The 16422-nt window shown below is 37.4% G+C and overlaps 1 protein-coding gene across 4 annotated transcripts in view; it reads right to left on the reverse strand.

Moving 5' to 3' along the window:
* Positions 1-16422, reverse strand: part of SH3RF1 (SH3 domain containing ring finger 1) — a 177694-nt gene that overhangs the window by 42411 nt on the left and 118861 nt on the right.

The raw sequence follows: 16422 nt of genomic DNA on the forward strand, positions 1-16422 counted from the left end.
GCAGTGTCTGTTTTTCCCATGTGAGATATCTTTTCTCTCAATATTGGGACTTCATTGTATCTATATCACAGGTAGATATTAAATCAAGAATAAACAATTCCATTGCAAGACTGAAAGAGTAAAAGACAATTTTATTAAGAATTTCCGTAATGTCTGATTTTAAAACTTGCCAATAACGAATGAAAATTTATTTCAGCTCACTGTGAAATTTCGAGAAGAGCAATCAAAATGGTGTATTTGTCACCCTTTTTGTGACACCCTGTTGCACAATAATGGTTGGGTATTTGCTCAAAGCACAACTGAAAAATGAATGGGCAACTTTTGGGTTTGGTAAAAATGAGCAAGAAGACAAAAAATAAAACCATTCAAAATGAACTCATGTACTTCCATGTATATTTACCTCCTGCCTTTCTTTCTGTATTCTGGGAGAACCTCACAAAAAGCTGGCAGAAATTCTTAATATGTTTTTTGACATGTCATTGTATCAGCTATCATCCTATGTGCACATACTTTAAATCATAACAGGGTAAGACATGAAATTCAAGTCCTATTGGCAAGTTAACTTCATCTATCTGAAAAGCCCCAGTGTAAGAGTACCAGGGGTCAAAATCTGTGCACTTCACTGATATTATCACCAAGAAAGGAAAGAACACAAGACTTTTGTTTTCCCTAGGGTAAAATAAAACATTTCCGGAAAGCTTCAATGACAATAAGCTGCATATAACTTACCTAGATATTACAGTAATGGGAAACATAGCTTAACCTCTCAAAAAAAAAATTGAGATGCAAAATAATAAACTTTTAAAAGGTAACTTAAATATAATATTAAGGAAAACAGTGATTTTTCCATCTAGGCATTACACATTGGGCACTTCACAAATGTCTTTATATAAAATAACATCATGTACTATTTTTCCCACTTAAATTGTTCAAGCTATGTCTTCTCATCCTATTGATAAGATCACTCTACTAGAAGAACGGAAACCCTCTCGGTCAATATTTTATGAAATGAACTTGCTTTGGAACAACTGCTTCCTCACAAAGCCGTGTTAACTGGAGCTCAGCAGTCATTGCTTCTACAGATGATTGCAAATTGACGACAATTTGTTCCTAAGGCTCCTTGGGGACTCAAATTCAGGTGGCTTGTCTAATCTATAATTAGTAAGATAAATCTTTATCAAACATGACCATATCTCTTCTTCAGACTTTAAGAAGTTTCTCCACGTGATAATTGTTCAGAAATAATAGGCAGTAATGCCAGAATAACACCTGCCAATGACTGAAGTACCAATGGCGGGAGAAGGATCATAAAGACTTCTTGTGGTATGTGTTTAGGGATGAAAATGAGGTGCTAGTAAAGGGTGGCCCTATTAAAAGCATTTTCATGGCAATTGGCCAGGAGATCCAGAATGTACAAATCCTTTATTGGTCTAGCTATCCCACCTTGAGAATAAAAAGCCCAAATGAAGCAAAGTAGTGCTTTATATTATGGTGGGTGTGGCCCGAACCTCACTGTAGAGCTCTAATAAACTGCAGTGAACCATGGAGGGGTAGGGTCCTCTTTCCTGCACAGACTGGGTGTAAGGAGCCTGGAAACAAAGCAGATTGAAAAGCTGCTTCATCTCCTCCATCCCAAACACAACACCCTCATGAAATGAAGGGCCAGCGCACCCGGCAATGCTGGAGAAAAAGGAGCCAGAGAATGTCTTCTTCCACCATAAGCTTATTTAGATACCTAGAAACAAATCTTCGAAAGCGCAAACCTAATCAGTGTGCTGGAAACTGACTGATCAACTCAGCACTCCTGTCCCAGTAAGAAGGAGAGGAGGGAGTTGAGAAGACTTTCTTCTCATTGAGGCCAAAAATATGAATAGAGGAAACTATCACATCTATTTGATATCATGTTTAGATTAATTCTGGGGTCAAACAATAGGCTCCATTAGTGGTGCCTGTTTTGAAAGGTTCTGAAAAATTACTATAGTCTCATCATGGTCATACCTGGCTGGCCAAGTGTCAGTTATATATCCAACACTGTGTTAGTATTTCAGGTTTCCATATGCTGTGCTCTGGTATAAACATCTGAGGATTAAAATATTGTTCCCGATATTTCCTGCTGTTTTCTCAACAGGGCAATACTGGGTGCTTCCTTTGTGTCTTTCTTCATATAATATATTCTCCATTAAAATAAATCCACATTGAGCATCTATTTTTGGGGGGGCTGGGGGAAAAGGTCTCACTCTGTTGCCCTGGCTGAAGTGCAGTGGCACGTTCATTGCTCAGTGCAGCCTCGAACTCCTGGGCTCAAGCGATTCTCTTGCCTCAACCTCCTGAGTAGTTGGGACTATAAGTATGCAACACCACACCCAGCTAATTTTAGTAGCGATGAGGTCTCATTATGATGTCTAGCTGGTGTCGAACTTCTGAGCTCAAGAGATCCTCCTGTCTCAACCTCTCAAAGTGCTGGGATTACAGGCGTGAGCCACTGTGCCTGGACTCTGAGCACCAATTATGTGCTGAATAATGTGCTTGGTGCTAAAGATCTACAAATGCAGAGAAATGATCTCTGCCCTTAGGGAGCTTACAAACAGGCATAAAAATAACACAGTGCTTTCCATAATTTCTTATGTCTAGCTACTTTTGCTCAACAATATGCTTTTTGAGATTTATCCATATTGCTCCATGAGTCAGTAGCTCTTTCTTTTAAATTGCTGTGTAATATTCTATTGTGTAAATATACAATAATTTATCTATCCATTCTACTGCTGATTAACATGTGGGTTTTCTTTCCTCCTTTCCTGTTTTCCTTCCTTCCAATAGACCATGGCTATTAAGAACAATGCTGCTGTGAATAATCTAGTATGTGTCTTTTGGTGGACATAAGCTCCCATCTGGATATTGGGTACATGTCCAGGAGTAGAACTGCTGGACCATAGGGTTGGATGCTTAGAAAAATTTATGCAGAATCATGTGTATGCAGGTAGACACATCCTGGAGTGGTATAACAACCCAACTGGCAAGTAGAAGACCACAGTTCTAGTCCTAGCACAGCCATTACCTAACTTTGGGGCCTTAAGGGAGCCATTTTACCTCTATTGTTCACAGCTTCCTCATCTATAAAGTAAGTTGGAGCCAATGATTTTTAGGTCTCTTTTAGCTCTCCACATGTATAATGCATAATCTCACTTTAAATGGACAAGTTTCATTTTTCTATTTCATTTCTATTCCTCTAAATAGCCTAGCATATTTTTTCTGCATTTGATTTTTATGCATGGACAGTAATATTTGTTAGCAAGATGTTGTCATACTTTAAAATTACTTGAGATTTCTTCTGAAGCAGCATATATTAGTATCAAAAAACACTGCTCCTTGCTTCCTGTATCAGTTCCAGAGAAAATCATAAAGTTAAGATTATTTGGTAGAGGCATTAAGTAAATCAGGCAGAAACATAAAACAGCTTTTGCTGTAAGTATAGCAACCTTTGGTAACAATAGGAAACCAAGAATCTGATAGCTTTTAGTAGAATTTTGATAAAATTCATGTATGAATGTTTGAGCTCAGTAGTGTGAGCTTTCTGTGACATTTATCTAACCATGACCTTTAATGTTACGAGTACACTCATCACCTGCAAAATAAATTTGTATCCTAAAATACCTTCTTCCAAGCATTTGGTAAGGAGCTTTGATAAGATCTAGGTTGGATATAAGGTAAAATTCAGTATACTGGAGATAAAAGCAGGGACTCTATTTATTACTCTTAAAATTCTTATGCCCCTTTTTGGAGAAAAGTCTAAAATGTAGAAAGAATGTGTTTTTGAGAGTTATCAGAAGTATAAACAAATATGAGATGAAATACTGACAAAAATAATATCAATAATAACAACAAGGCAGCTTAAGAAATATTAAAATAAACTTTTTTGTGTATGGTTGCCCTCTTTGCTAGAGAGAATATAGCCTTTTTTTAAAAGGCGTGACTTACAATATTTTAAAGAGAAAAAAATTTTTAATGAGAACTAAGTTGAATAGTTACTATTTTATAGGAAGCTTTACAGATGAATCAGTCTGTAGCTTCTGAGCACTACAGGATACAAACAGTAGATCTGAGAAGCAATTATTTTAATTCACAACCCACTAGAGCAAGCTTGTCCAACCCACAGTCCTCTACATGTAGCCCAACACAAATTGTAAACTTTCTTAAAACATTATGAGATTTTTTTGAGGTTTCGTTTTTTCTTTTCTTTTTTTTTTTTTAAGCTCATCAGCTATCGATAGTGTCAGTGTATTTTATGTGTGGCCCAGGACAATTCTTCTTCTTCCAATGTGATCCAGGGAAGCCAAAAGATTGGACACCCCTGGTATAGAACATTATGAAGTAAAAAGTAAAAGGCCTCAGCCAGTTCCCCACATCTGTCTCTTCCCAACCCACTTCCCAGATGGATTTCCATTTAACAATTTAAAACATATCCTTCATTTTCTATGTAGATGTTGTTATATATGTATCTACTTTATTGATTTTTAACACAAATAAAACCAAGCAATCCATTCTATTCTCTCGTAAAACAATATTTCATGAACATCTTTGCATATCAATAGGGACAGGCTGATAGCATGGTATTCCGTTTTATAGAGATGTTGCCATTTACTAAGTCTTGGCAGGCTTGTACAAGCATATCCATAGGGTAAACTCCTAAAAGTGGAATTTGCTAGATCAAAGTGTAAGTTTAAAAATCGTTTTCTGAAGTAACAAGGTGTATTATATTGTTTTAACTTGTATTTCTATTTATTAATGAGATTAAGCATCTATTTTCTTTTTTTAGGATTTGCTTATTTCCATACTCTATCCATATTTCTATTGGATTGTTAGTATTTTTCTTTTAGACTGATACAAATACTTTTTTTTTTTTTTTTTTGGAGACAGGGTCTCCCTCTGTCATCGAGGCTGGAGTGCAGTGGCACAATCTCAGCTCAGTGCAATCTCTGCCTCCCGGATTCAAGTGATTCTCCTGCCTCAGTCTCCTGAGTAGCGGAGATTATAGGCAAGTGCCACCACGGCCCAGCTAATTTTTGCATTTTTTTTTTTTTTGAGATGGAGTCTCGCTCTGTTGCCCGGGCTGGAGTGCAGTGGCGTGATGTCGGCTCACTGAAAGTTCCGCCTCCCAGGTTCACGCCATTCTCGGGCCTCAGCCTCCCGAATAGCTGGGACTACAGGTGCCTGCCACTACACCTGGCTAATTTTGTTTTTGTATTTTTTTTAGTATAGACAGGGTTTCACCATGTTAGCCAGGATGATCTCAATCTCCTGACCTCGTGATCCACCTGCCTCGGCCTCCCAAAGTGCTGGGATTACAGGTGTGAGCCACTGCGCCTAGCCTAAATTTGCAATTTTTTTAGTAGAGATGGGGTTTCACCATATTGGTCAGGCTGGTCTCGAACTCCTGACCTCAGATGATCCACCTGCCTCGGCCTCCCACAGTGCTGGGATTACAGGCGTGAGCGATTGCGCCTGGCCATAAATACTCTTTCTATATTATGTAAAGTGCTCTTTAACTTATATGTATATATGTGTGTATATATTTATGTCTATTAAATTAAAAATAATGTTCTAATTTGTTATTTATCAGTTTTTTTCCACGATTGCATCTTGATTTAACATCATGCTTTAAAAACCTTTTCATTCCACAATTGTTTTAAAGAAGAAACCTACATTTTTTCCTACTTTTTAAAATGTTTCCTTCTTTTCATTCTTTCTTTTTACATCTCCGTCTGTGAACCATATGCCCATCTGGTTTTGCATAAAGAATAAGGTTGGGAAAGCATTTAGCAGTTTGTTTTTCCACATGACTCAGCAGTTGGCCTATCATCATTTAAATAACAGTCCATCTTTTCCTCACTGGTTTGAAATGCCATGTTTTAAATGTAGCACTTCAACATTCTACTGCATCACTAAGTCCAATGTTCCTTCCCCAGATAAGTCAGTCACTTTGAAGAAAATCAGGGAATGAATGAAATGCTATGGAATGGAAATTCATGCCCATTTACATCCTCTCAGCAGACATGAAAATATTTTGCCTCACATTATAGTCCTTTGCAAAATGGTCCATAATGGCAATGAGAAACTGGTATTCCCATTTGTCTCCTATTCTTCCTTACAATTTAGGTAATAAGGTTTTTGTTTTTGGATGACCTAAATATAAAAGCAAGCTCAGTCTTCATTTGTAATACAAGACTTACCCACAGAAGAGGAATAACTAAGAGACTGAAGGGATTACTCAAGAGTCTTTTAAAATTGATATGAGAGCCTCCCTCAGGTAACAGCTCCATTAAGGTCTCTGTAAATATTTGTTGAATGAATAAAAATGTTTGTCTCTTAGAACTATCAAGGGAAGGAAGTGCTGCCTCTAGCCCAACACTACGCAACTGAAATATAATATGAGCCACACTTGGAATTTAGATTTTTTGGTAGCCACATTTTAAAAGACAGAAAGAAATAGGTAAAACTCATTTTAATAATATATTTTATTTAGCCCAATGTATCTACACTATGATCACTTCAACGTGTAATCCATGTAAAAAAGTACTGAGATAGGTACATTCTTTTTTTGTACTATGTCTTTGAAACCCGGTGCGAACGGAGTGCTTCCATCCCACTCAGTATGGATGAGTCTCGCTGCAAGTTGCTCAACAGCGACATGTGCATTGGATGGCACAGCTCTAGACTCTCCATAGCTCCTGTAGGGAAAGAAGCTGCAACACAGGGTGGCTGTGCTCCCGAGGCTCATTAAGCACAAAGAATTTGCTGAACAGAGAAAAGAAGACTGAAATGACTCCCCTGACCCCCTATGGCCCACATTTCTGAAGCCTCCTGGGTCCTGAAGCAGTGCACTGCCAGCAACTACAAGGGTTACTCATTTAAGCAGTAGGACATGGAAGAACACGGACTCCTAATACAAGCCTCACTACATCCTGCCAAGGGAAAAGGATTTTCAAAGTTAACTACCTGGCTGCACTAGGTTAGGAAGGTGAAACATCAGTTACATAGCTCTTCACTTATTTTCATTATCTTCACTTCTGTTGGCCCTAGCTGTTAAAAACAAACTAGAATTTTCTTGTTCAGGTTTCTGATTTTGAAATGTAAGGTATAAAAAGGGGGTACATGTCATTAAAAGCCTAAAAAGAATTTTAGCTGAGGTAGCTGAAAAAGGGACTGTCAGAGAAAACCACAGGAAAAGCCGTGAACTTCACGCCGAAAGGTTTAGGTTGGAGTTAGGTCTTTGTCCTCACTGGTTCAGTAACCTTAGGTGGACCATATAAATTCCATGGTTTTGGTTTCCCTAGCTGTATAAAATGGGAAGGTAACATCAATTTTACACACCCCAGGTAGAAATGGGCATGGGTTAAAGTGCTCTGTAACATGTAAAGTACTATATGAACATGGGTTGTTCTTACTACTTAGAGTCCCAGCTTGCCATTAACTTGCTTTGTTGCCTTGGGCAAGTCATTTGACCTTGGGTATGCCTCCCATTTCTCATTTGTAACATGAAGCAAGACTTAATGATCTGTAAAATTTTATGCCTAGGTAAAGTACAAATACCTATTCTCAACCCAAACAAAAATATCCCATTCAAAATATTCAATAGGCAAAGACTTCTGTGTTGGGAATAGGGTCCTCAGGTATTCAGTGACCAGAATCAAACCTAATGGAGCCTTTTACTCACCCAGATGTTTTTTGAGTGACTATTAAAAGCCAGGCACAGTACTAAATGAGGGAAATAGGGAAACAGAGACACATCTTTTCTGACTCATGATAAAAGAAGACCTAAGAAACAGCACGATGGATTAAGGATAGGAGGCACAAATTCACGTGTCTGCACAGCTTGGGCAGTTGAGGTCAATGAATGAAGAAGGCCAGACAGAGATAAACAGACAACGGCAGGCACACTATAGTGAACTATGGTCAACTGGAGAGTGTCTGCTTTCTTTCAATGGGCAACTGCTTGGCAGGGTCAACTGATTTTTTTTTTTTAAGGAAAGCTTATGTAAAACCTCCTGAGTTTACATCTTAACAACTAATTTTTAAAAACCACTAAGTCAAGCATAAAAGTCATGGGGATCGTACTAGTTGGTGATCTCTGATTTAGGGAAGAAATAATAGAGAAGAAAATAGTAGGGGTAAGAGGAAAAGCAAAAGGCCCTCAGAATCTCAGAATCTACAAGAAGACCTTGCAAAGTTTCCCAGGCCAACCACCCAACCAATGCCCCAGAAATGAAAAAGGCAAAGAGTTTCAGAGAGATTAAGAATAGTGTACTCAACCCAGCAATTCCATTACTGGGTATATACCCAAAGGAAAAGAAATCATTTTATTAAAAAGAAACCTGTACTTGTACGTTTATTGCAGCACTATTCACAATAGCAAAGTCATGAAATCAACCTCAGTGTCCATCAACGGTCTACTGGATAAAGAAAATGTGATATATATGCACCATAGGATATTATGCAGCCATAAAAAAGAAAGAAATAATGTCTTTTGTAGCAACATGGATGGAGCTGGAGGTCATTATCCTAAGTGAAATCACTCAGAAACAGAAAATCAAATACTGCATTTTCCCACTTATAAGTGAACATAAAGATGGAAATAATAGACACTGAGGATGCCAAAAGTGGGAAGATGAGAGGCAGGTGATGGTTGAAAATTTACCTATTGGGTACAATGTTCACCATGTGAGTGATAGGTACATTAAAAGCCCAAACCTCACCAATGTGCATGTAATACCAACGTAATAAACCAGCACATGTACCCCCGAATCTGTAAAAAATATATATATATTTACATATTATATATTATATATATAATAATGGTCATATTATATATAATAATTATATATACATATATATATAATAATGTTGGTCAGGCTGGTCTCGAACTCCTGACCTCGTGATCCACCTGCCTCAGCCTCCCAAAGTGCTGGGATTACAGGTGTGAGCCACCGCCCGGCCTAAAAACGATACAAAATATATAAAATATTATATATTCTATATAAAATATTATATATTCTATATATTCTATATATATTCTATATATTTTATATATAGAATATATATATTCTATATATTCTATATATATAGAATATATGAATATATATATTTTATATATTCTATATATTACATATATAATATTATATGTATATTATATATATTATATATAATATTATATATATATTTTATATATATATATATGGGTTTTTTTTTTTTTGAGACCAAGTCTTGCTCTGTAGCCCAGGCTAAAGTGCAGTGGTGCTATCTCAGCTTGCTGCAAACTCCACCTCCTGGGTTCAAGCGATTACCCTGCTTCAGCCTCCTGAGTAGCTGGGATTACAGGCGCATACCACCACGCCCAGTTAATTTTTGTATTTTTAGTAGAGACAGGGTTTCACCATGTTGGTCAGGCTGGTCTCGAACTCCTGACCTCGTGATCCACCTGCCTCAGCCTCCCAAAGTGCTAAAAAATATATTTTTAAAAAAGAATAGTGGTAGATGTTATTGAGAGGACAAAATGACAAAAACGAGCTAAGAAAAGTCAGTTCGTAGCAAACAGGAGGAAAATTTCAGAGACTGGAGTGACCAGAGGCTAACACTAACTGCAGGGAGTAAGAAACCAAAGGCTAACACTAACTGCAGGGAGTAAGAAAGCAGAGGCAGAGAGCAGGGATAAGCGATTCTCTTGAGAAGTTTAGCAGAAGTAAGAAAAGAGGTAGAGTCATAATTTGAGGGGAGTGTAGTCAAGGAATAGGTTTTTTGGGAGGGTAAAAAGCTGATCATTTTCCTATATTAAAGGATAGCCAGGAGAAAGGGAATAACTGACATGCAAAACAGTAAAGACATAATAGATGTGACCAAGTTCCTGGAGGATGAAAGGCCTGGGCAGAGAAGACAGCAACCACAAAGGAAGAAAAACCCTTCCCAACTGTGAACAGTGAATGTGCATACAAATTTAAAAGTTCAACCCTGAAAATTAAGTATAAAGAGGTACAAATACCTATTACTTTTGGAGCAACAGATGTACAGTCTATTCATGGTGCTGGGTACAGAGACCAATGGATAATTTTTAAATTGGTCTCAGTTCACTTCACTGTGTTTACTGAATCTGACAATACATGAAGTTTTATATATATGTTTCTTTCTATTACATATTTGTTCACTGAATGCACACCATAAATAAATGTCTGTTAGCCAAAAGTATCATTCCAATGACAAACTTTATTTTCTACAACCTGATTACCAGATGTAGGGATACTATAAAAGAAATATACATGTATCTCAGGAGGATATGAACATGGAATTGTCATTAATTCTAAGTGAAAATTTGTCAATGTGAAATGACACAGACAGAAATTCCACAGTGATGTGTAATCAGCTAATAAATCAGTGAACAAGTATTTCCCCTACCCTGGATACTTAAAGCACATGTGGATGTGCATGGGGGCAGGCTGGGGGAATGGTGATCGCCAAGAAGGAATCTGGCACAGAAAGAGAATACCGTACCAAGGATATTGACCATCAGGACTTTGCACGTTTGTTTGAGATCTTCCTTCTTCTCAACATATAGAGGAATTTTCGCCCCACAAATATGTGAAGCCTAATAGGTACATTATCACTAAACTTTATTTTAAAAAGCAATGTTGTTTTATAACACTTAGGAAAAAATACTTTCCTAAAACATTCCATTTCATTCTAGAGAAGCCTGTTCCCCATTGATGTAATAAAGATGTTCCTGTTCAAGCTATTTATATGCCACACATGCACACACATGCTGGACCAGTATAGAATACTCATTCAGTCTTTTTTACACGATATAAGACATGACTTAACATTTGATTAATTAAAATGAATCTATTCTGCTTATTAAAGCTTTAGTTACTAGAAAAATTTAGTGTGTATATAGCAATAATAAAATAATAAAACGTTGAAAAGACATTAAAATGTCATGGTTTTAATTAGTTTGTGATTTTTCTCATAAAAAAGGCAACCTCAGATATTTAAAATTGTTCAGTAGTGACTCATTTCTGAAAATTAACCTTTTAGGTGAGAGAAAATGAAATGTTTCATAATTTGTTATGAAACATTAAAATGCCCTATACACTTTTTAAGCAAAGTTGGATAATAATAGTGATTCTGCCCAACCATTAGAAATGCTAGTTATTGAATGTGCTCTGAGACTAGGGCAGGGCAGAAGTCTAGGGAAGCGATGAACTGCAGAGTGGAGGCCACGATTCCTTCCTCAATTCCTGGCTCTGTGTCCCCCTGAGCAAGACATTTGTCTACAAAATGGTAAAAATAATTAAATTATAGGTTAGCTACTAGAGTGTTTATTAGACAGTCATAAAAACTGATGTTTAGTAGTACTACAATTATATGGAGAGAGGCAAAATCATGTGTGTAATATCATTAAAGCATAAGGAAAAAGAATGGAAGGATATTCACCAAAATTACACACAATGAGACTTAGAATTATTCATTTCCTTTCCAAACGTTCTGGAACATGATTATATTGTAGAAATAAAATCATTAAAAATATCCTTTACATAAGATATGGCTCTAAGAAACACAGGAAAATAATAAATCATCAACAAACCTAATTATACACTTAGCATGTTCCAGGCAAGTAAGAATGGTACAAACAGGGTACTGTAGAAGTTCAAAGCAAGGAGAGGGGTTTTTTTTTTGGTTCTATTTCATAGAATTTGTTTTGTTGTATATGAAAATTAGGGAAGAAAGGCTTCATGAGGAATGAGAGTATTTATTCGGACCTTGAAGGTGAGCTTTCTATACAGACAAAGAAATATCCCTGATGAGCTGTAAAGAGAGCAATTCCAGGGTATGTTTTCCAGGAATGATCAGTAAACTTAGCTAAGGCCCTGGGTACATGTAGCAAAATATGGCCAGGTTAAAGAACTTGGCGATTCTTTAGGGAGTCATTGTGGACCTTAGATACCATTTGGTGATTAGCCTAGGCCTCTGATTAAGGCTATGCAGGAAATCTGCGTTTTTATGTTCTATGAAACTACCTAGAGTACTGGAAACTGTCCATTCGTGAAGTGAGAACTCCATAAACATTAACCGATCTTTACAATCTCAGCTCTCCCAATGTTTTCCTGATGGAAAACAAAAAGAAACTCTTAAATTAGAAAGAAGCCTCTGAATAATAGATGGAGCATAAACTACCCTAAATCCTTACCTAAACAACTCCTTTTTAGATTGAGTCTTTAGCCATATTAAACAGCTGTTCTGGAGCTCAGAGGAGACCTGCCTTTGCCTTTAGAACTTCAGGAGCCAGTGCTCATTTTTCCTTTTCCTTCTATTGTTCTGGCAGAAGGAAAAGCAATAATTACTTGTATCAAGTGGATAGCATTCAGAAGATATGAAAACCTACATCATGGGACATAGTCTACAGTGCTTAAAAAAAAAAAAAAGCTACTCAAAGGCAGATCCAATGTATTCAGTCAGTCAGAATTACAGATGAAAGTATGGTGCTAAGCAACAGAGTAATTCTCCCTTACTGACTTCTCAACAATGTCTTTAAATTTCACTTACAAAAATTTATTTACTTCAGGTTTGAAAAGGAAATTTGGATGCTAAGCAACACAGTAATTCCCTCTTCCCAACTTCCCCACAATCTCCCTAAATTTCTTTTATAAACATTGATTTAACTTTTTAATTTTAAAGGAAAATAATACATCTAAAGGAAAAAATATCCAAAAGTATAAATGACACTATCTTTTTATACAGTTCAATCAACTCTTTGATTATTAGATCAAAGGTTATTATTGTGCCCTTCTGCTATCATTATTCTCAAGAGGAAAGGCTTTTAGTTAAAAAATAAAGTTAGCATTGTTATTCTTAGCTCCTCCAGGGGTCACCTTGGCAACTTCAAACTATGTACCTACACTTCTACTTCTTATTCTTTGGAACACAGACATTACCTTCCAATTCTCTCATTCCCTAGAAGAGGAAGCTAGCACCCCTACCTTTAAGGCCACTTGTGCTCCCTGAGCCCTTTGATTTCCCATTGTTAAGGCTGATAACACACTCTATCCATAGCCAGAGAAATGTCTCCCATGATTTGTCTATGGTTGATTCTAGAAGTTGAATACAACTAATTACTCCAAATTGTACACTTTAAATATGTGTAGTTTATTGTATGTCACTTACGTCAACAAACTTATTTTAAAAATGAGGATCTTTGACAATAAGTCTATCCTACCTCAGCTCAAAGTAAGTCAAGGGAGAAATTGCAAATAGGTGAAAATTCATCTCAGAAAGAATCAGTGAGTCTTTTTTTCTTAACATTTTATTTTTTAAATTGACAAATAAAATTGTATATCTTTATCATGTATAAGATGATGTTTTAAAATATGTATACATTGTGGAATGGCTAAATTGAGCTAATTAACACATGTATTACCTCACATAGGTATCATTTTTTGTGGTGAGAACACTTAAAAATCCACTCTTAGCATTTTTCAAGAATACAATAATATACTGTTATTAACTATAGTCACCCTATAGACCTCTTGAACTTACTCCTCCTACACCCTATAGACCTCTTGAACTTACTCCTCCTACACAACTAAAATTTTATATCCTTTGACCTACACTACCCCCAGGGGGGTCTTCTCTACAAAGCTGGCCCTCTACATGCATCTTAGGGCCCCACATCCGAGGAATGGAGGACTGACTGCAGTATGCCATTTTATGTGAGGGACTTGAGCATCTGCAGATTTGGAAACCATGAGGAATCCTGAAACCAACCCCCTGTGGATACTGAGGAACAACTGTATTTAAGAAATAAGTAACCAGTAGAGATTACAAGATCTAATCCATGGAGTATTGCTACCATTAATTTGGGAAAATTCTAAACTAGGTACAACCAAATAGCCTAGTTTTTAAAAAAACAGGAAAAAAGCTCGCATTAAGGTCACACAGACCAGCTGGTCTGAAGAATGTAACATCCTGAAGTAACACCAAGATAAACCAATGATAAGATTTGGGAGAATTAGCTGAAAAATGTAGAAAGTCGGCAAAATCTACAAACATGTTTGTTTTGGGTTTAGAACCTTTCATTATAAAAGTTCATAGGTTGCTCATTCATTCAACCAATATTTATTGAAAGCCTACTACAGGCGCTGTGCAAAGACCCTGCGGAACCGGCCCTTGGGAGTTTGAATTCTAATGGGGAAATGAAGGGTGAGGGGTCAGCTAGTAACCACATCAACAAATAACTGGAAATACTCACAGAGAGAAAAAAGTGTTAATAATTTCTAGGGATAATAATAACAATGATGATAATAATCACAGCCATCACTGACACTGCTCTTGCTGGTACCAGGCACTGTTCTTAAGTATCACTGGAACTTATTATTTTACAAATGAAGAGCCAGGCCCAAAGTCACTTAGATTAGTAGTAGAGTCAAGACTTGAATCTTGGCCATCTGGCTCCAGAGTCCAAGCTTTCTCCCACTATGGCACCAGTATGTATCTGGGGTACAGCAAGTGAAGAGGAGGCACCCCCTTAGATGAGGTGAGAGAAAGTCTGTCAGAGGAAGTGACAGCTGACACGAGGTCTAAACAAATGAGAAATGCAGCCCTTGTTTCTAGCAGTAACTACCGAGTAAGAATAGTTGTCTATGAGGCCACTCCAACTTCAGGCCTTCTGCACATTACCTTTTATCATCTATAGCAGAGGAGCAAGTTGCTAAATAACTTTTTTGGTGTCGAAAAACTGAGTGGGTGATATTTCAAACAAACGACTAGAAATCAAAATAAAATGAGAAACTTCATAAAAATTTATAGTTCACCGTAAGCCTACAATACACAATTATGTTTGGGAAGCATCCAAAATTCCATATTCAGCACTTATTTCATTCAAATTTTTTGCTTGCTTAAGAATCATGTCATCCAAACTTGAATGAATGAGTCAGCTCCAAATTAATAGGGTTAAAAATCTTTCCCTCTATTTTACAGAAAACTAGTGTTTTTGAACAAAGAAAGAAGCAGATTAAAAATCTGTTTTTTTAAAACTGTATTCAGTCCTTAAAAAATACACCCTTTTATACATATCCTGGCATGGTGTCTTCAAGAACTGCTTTTAACCTTTACTATTTTCCAGCTTACACAAGTGAAGAAAGGGCCTGTCTAAATTGAATAGAACCCATAACCTCTAAGGCTCAACCAAAGAGAGGTCTGAAAGAATCTCCAGAGGGGAAGGGTGAATGTGATCAAAGCAAGAGAACACTTACCCTTATCTTAAGAGCTCAACAAGGACTCCAAGGCAAAGAATCCAGGGCCATTTATATAGCCATTCTTTCCCCTACTCACTTCTCCCAACTAGACTCTCCTCCATTCAAGCCTTGAAGAATTTTGTGTCCTACTTTAATAAGCAAAGTGTTTTGCATTATTAAAAGGAGATCTGGCTGGGTGCGGTGGCTCACACCTGTAATCCCAGCACTTTGGGAGGCAGAGGCAGGCGGATCATCTAAGGTCAGAAGTTCGAGACCAGCCTGACCAACATGGTGAAACCTCATCTCTACTAAAAGTACAAAATTAGCTGGGCGTGGTGGTGCATGCCTGTAATCCCAGCTACTTGGGAGGCTGAGGCAAGAGAATTGCTTGAACCCGGAAGGCAGAGGTTGTAGTGAGCCAAGATCGTGCCACTGCACTCCAGCCTGCGCAACAAGAGCGAAACTCTGTCTCAAAAAATAAAAAAGGAGATTTGTTTGCAAGTCACTATACCACCATCGCTATTTTATCACCTTACTCCAGTGCATGTGGAGATCACAGTCCATAGTCACAGGATGTTGAGGAAGAAAAGGATAGTTGAGGACAGGAAGGGACAGCACACTATTCCAGTAGCATTTCTCACCACCTCAATCCTCTCTTTACCCACCTCCAGTGCTCAGCTCCTTACAGTTTACCTTCCCTAATTCCACAGCTCCACATCTGAACCTCTGACCCAGAGATTCTACTCCAGGTCCACAATCTAACCCCAAAGCCCATCCTGTGCAGACTTTCTGCCATAGGCGAGTTCCTTGGGCATATCCATTACCTAAGCCGGCCAGCAGGAGTCGAGGGGGAGTTTCAGCTTCTCTCATTACACATGGTAGTTAGGTTCTTTTATTTGATTATTACCATGTTCTGGTACCCTCTGGGTGATGGTCTAATCTGAGCTCCAAACCACTATGCATAAGACATAGTGGTGTCAGACCCTTGGAGATATATCATCTCATTCAATCTTCTCAAAACTTCCGGGAGATAACAGTTTTTGGCAGGACTGTACAAAAAAAGCAAAATACCTAACACTGATGGAGACTTAAATGTCTATTTATAAGATATAAGAGAATTACTTACCAATTTTTGTGATGCAGCCTGTTT

Source organism: Pongo abelii, chromosome 3 (assembly GCF_028885655.2).
Source record: "Pongo abelii isolate AG06213 chromosome 3, NHGRI_mPonAbe1-v2.0_pri, whole genome shotgun sequence".
Classification (NCBI taxonomy): domain Eukaryota; kingdom Metazoa; phylum Chordata; class Mammalia; order Primates; family Hominidae; genus Pongo; species Pongo abelii.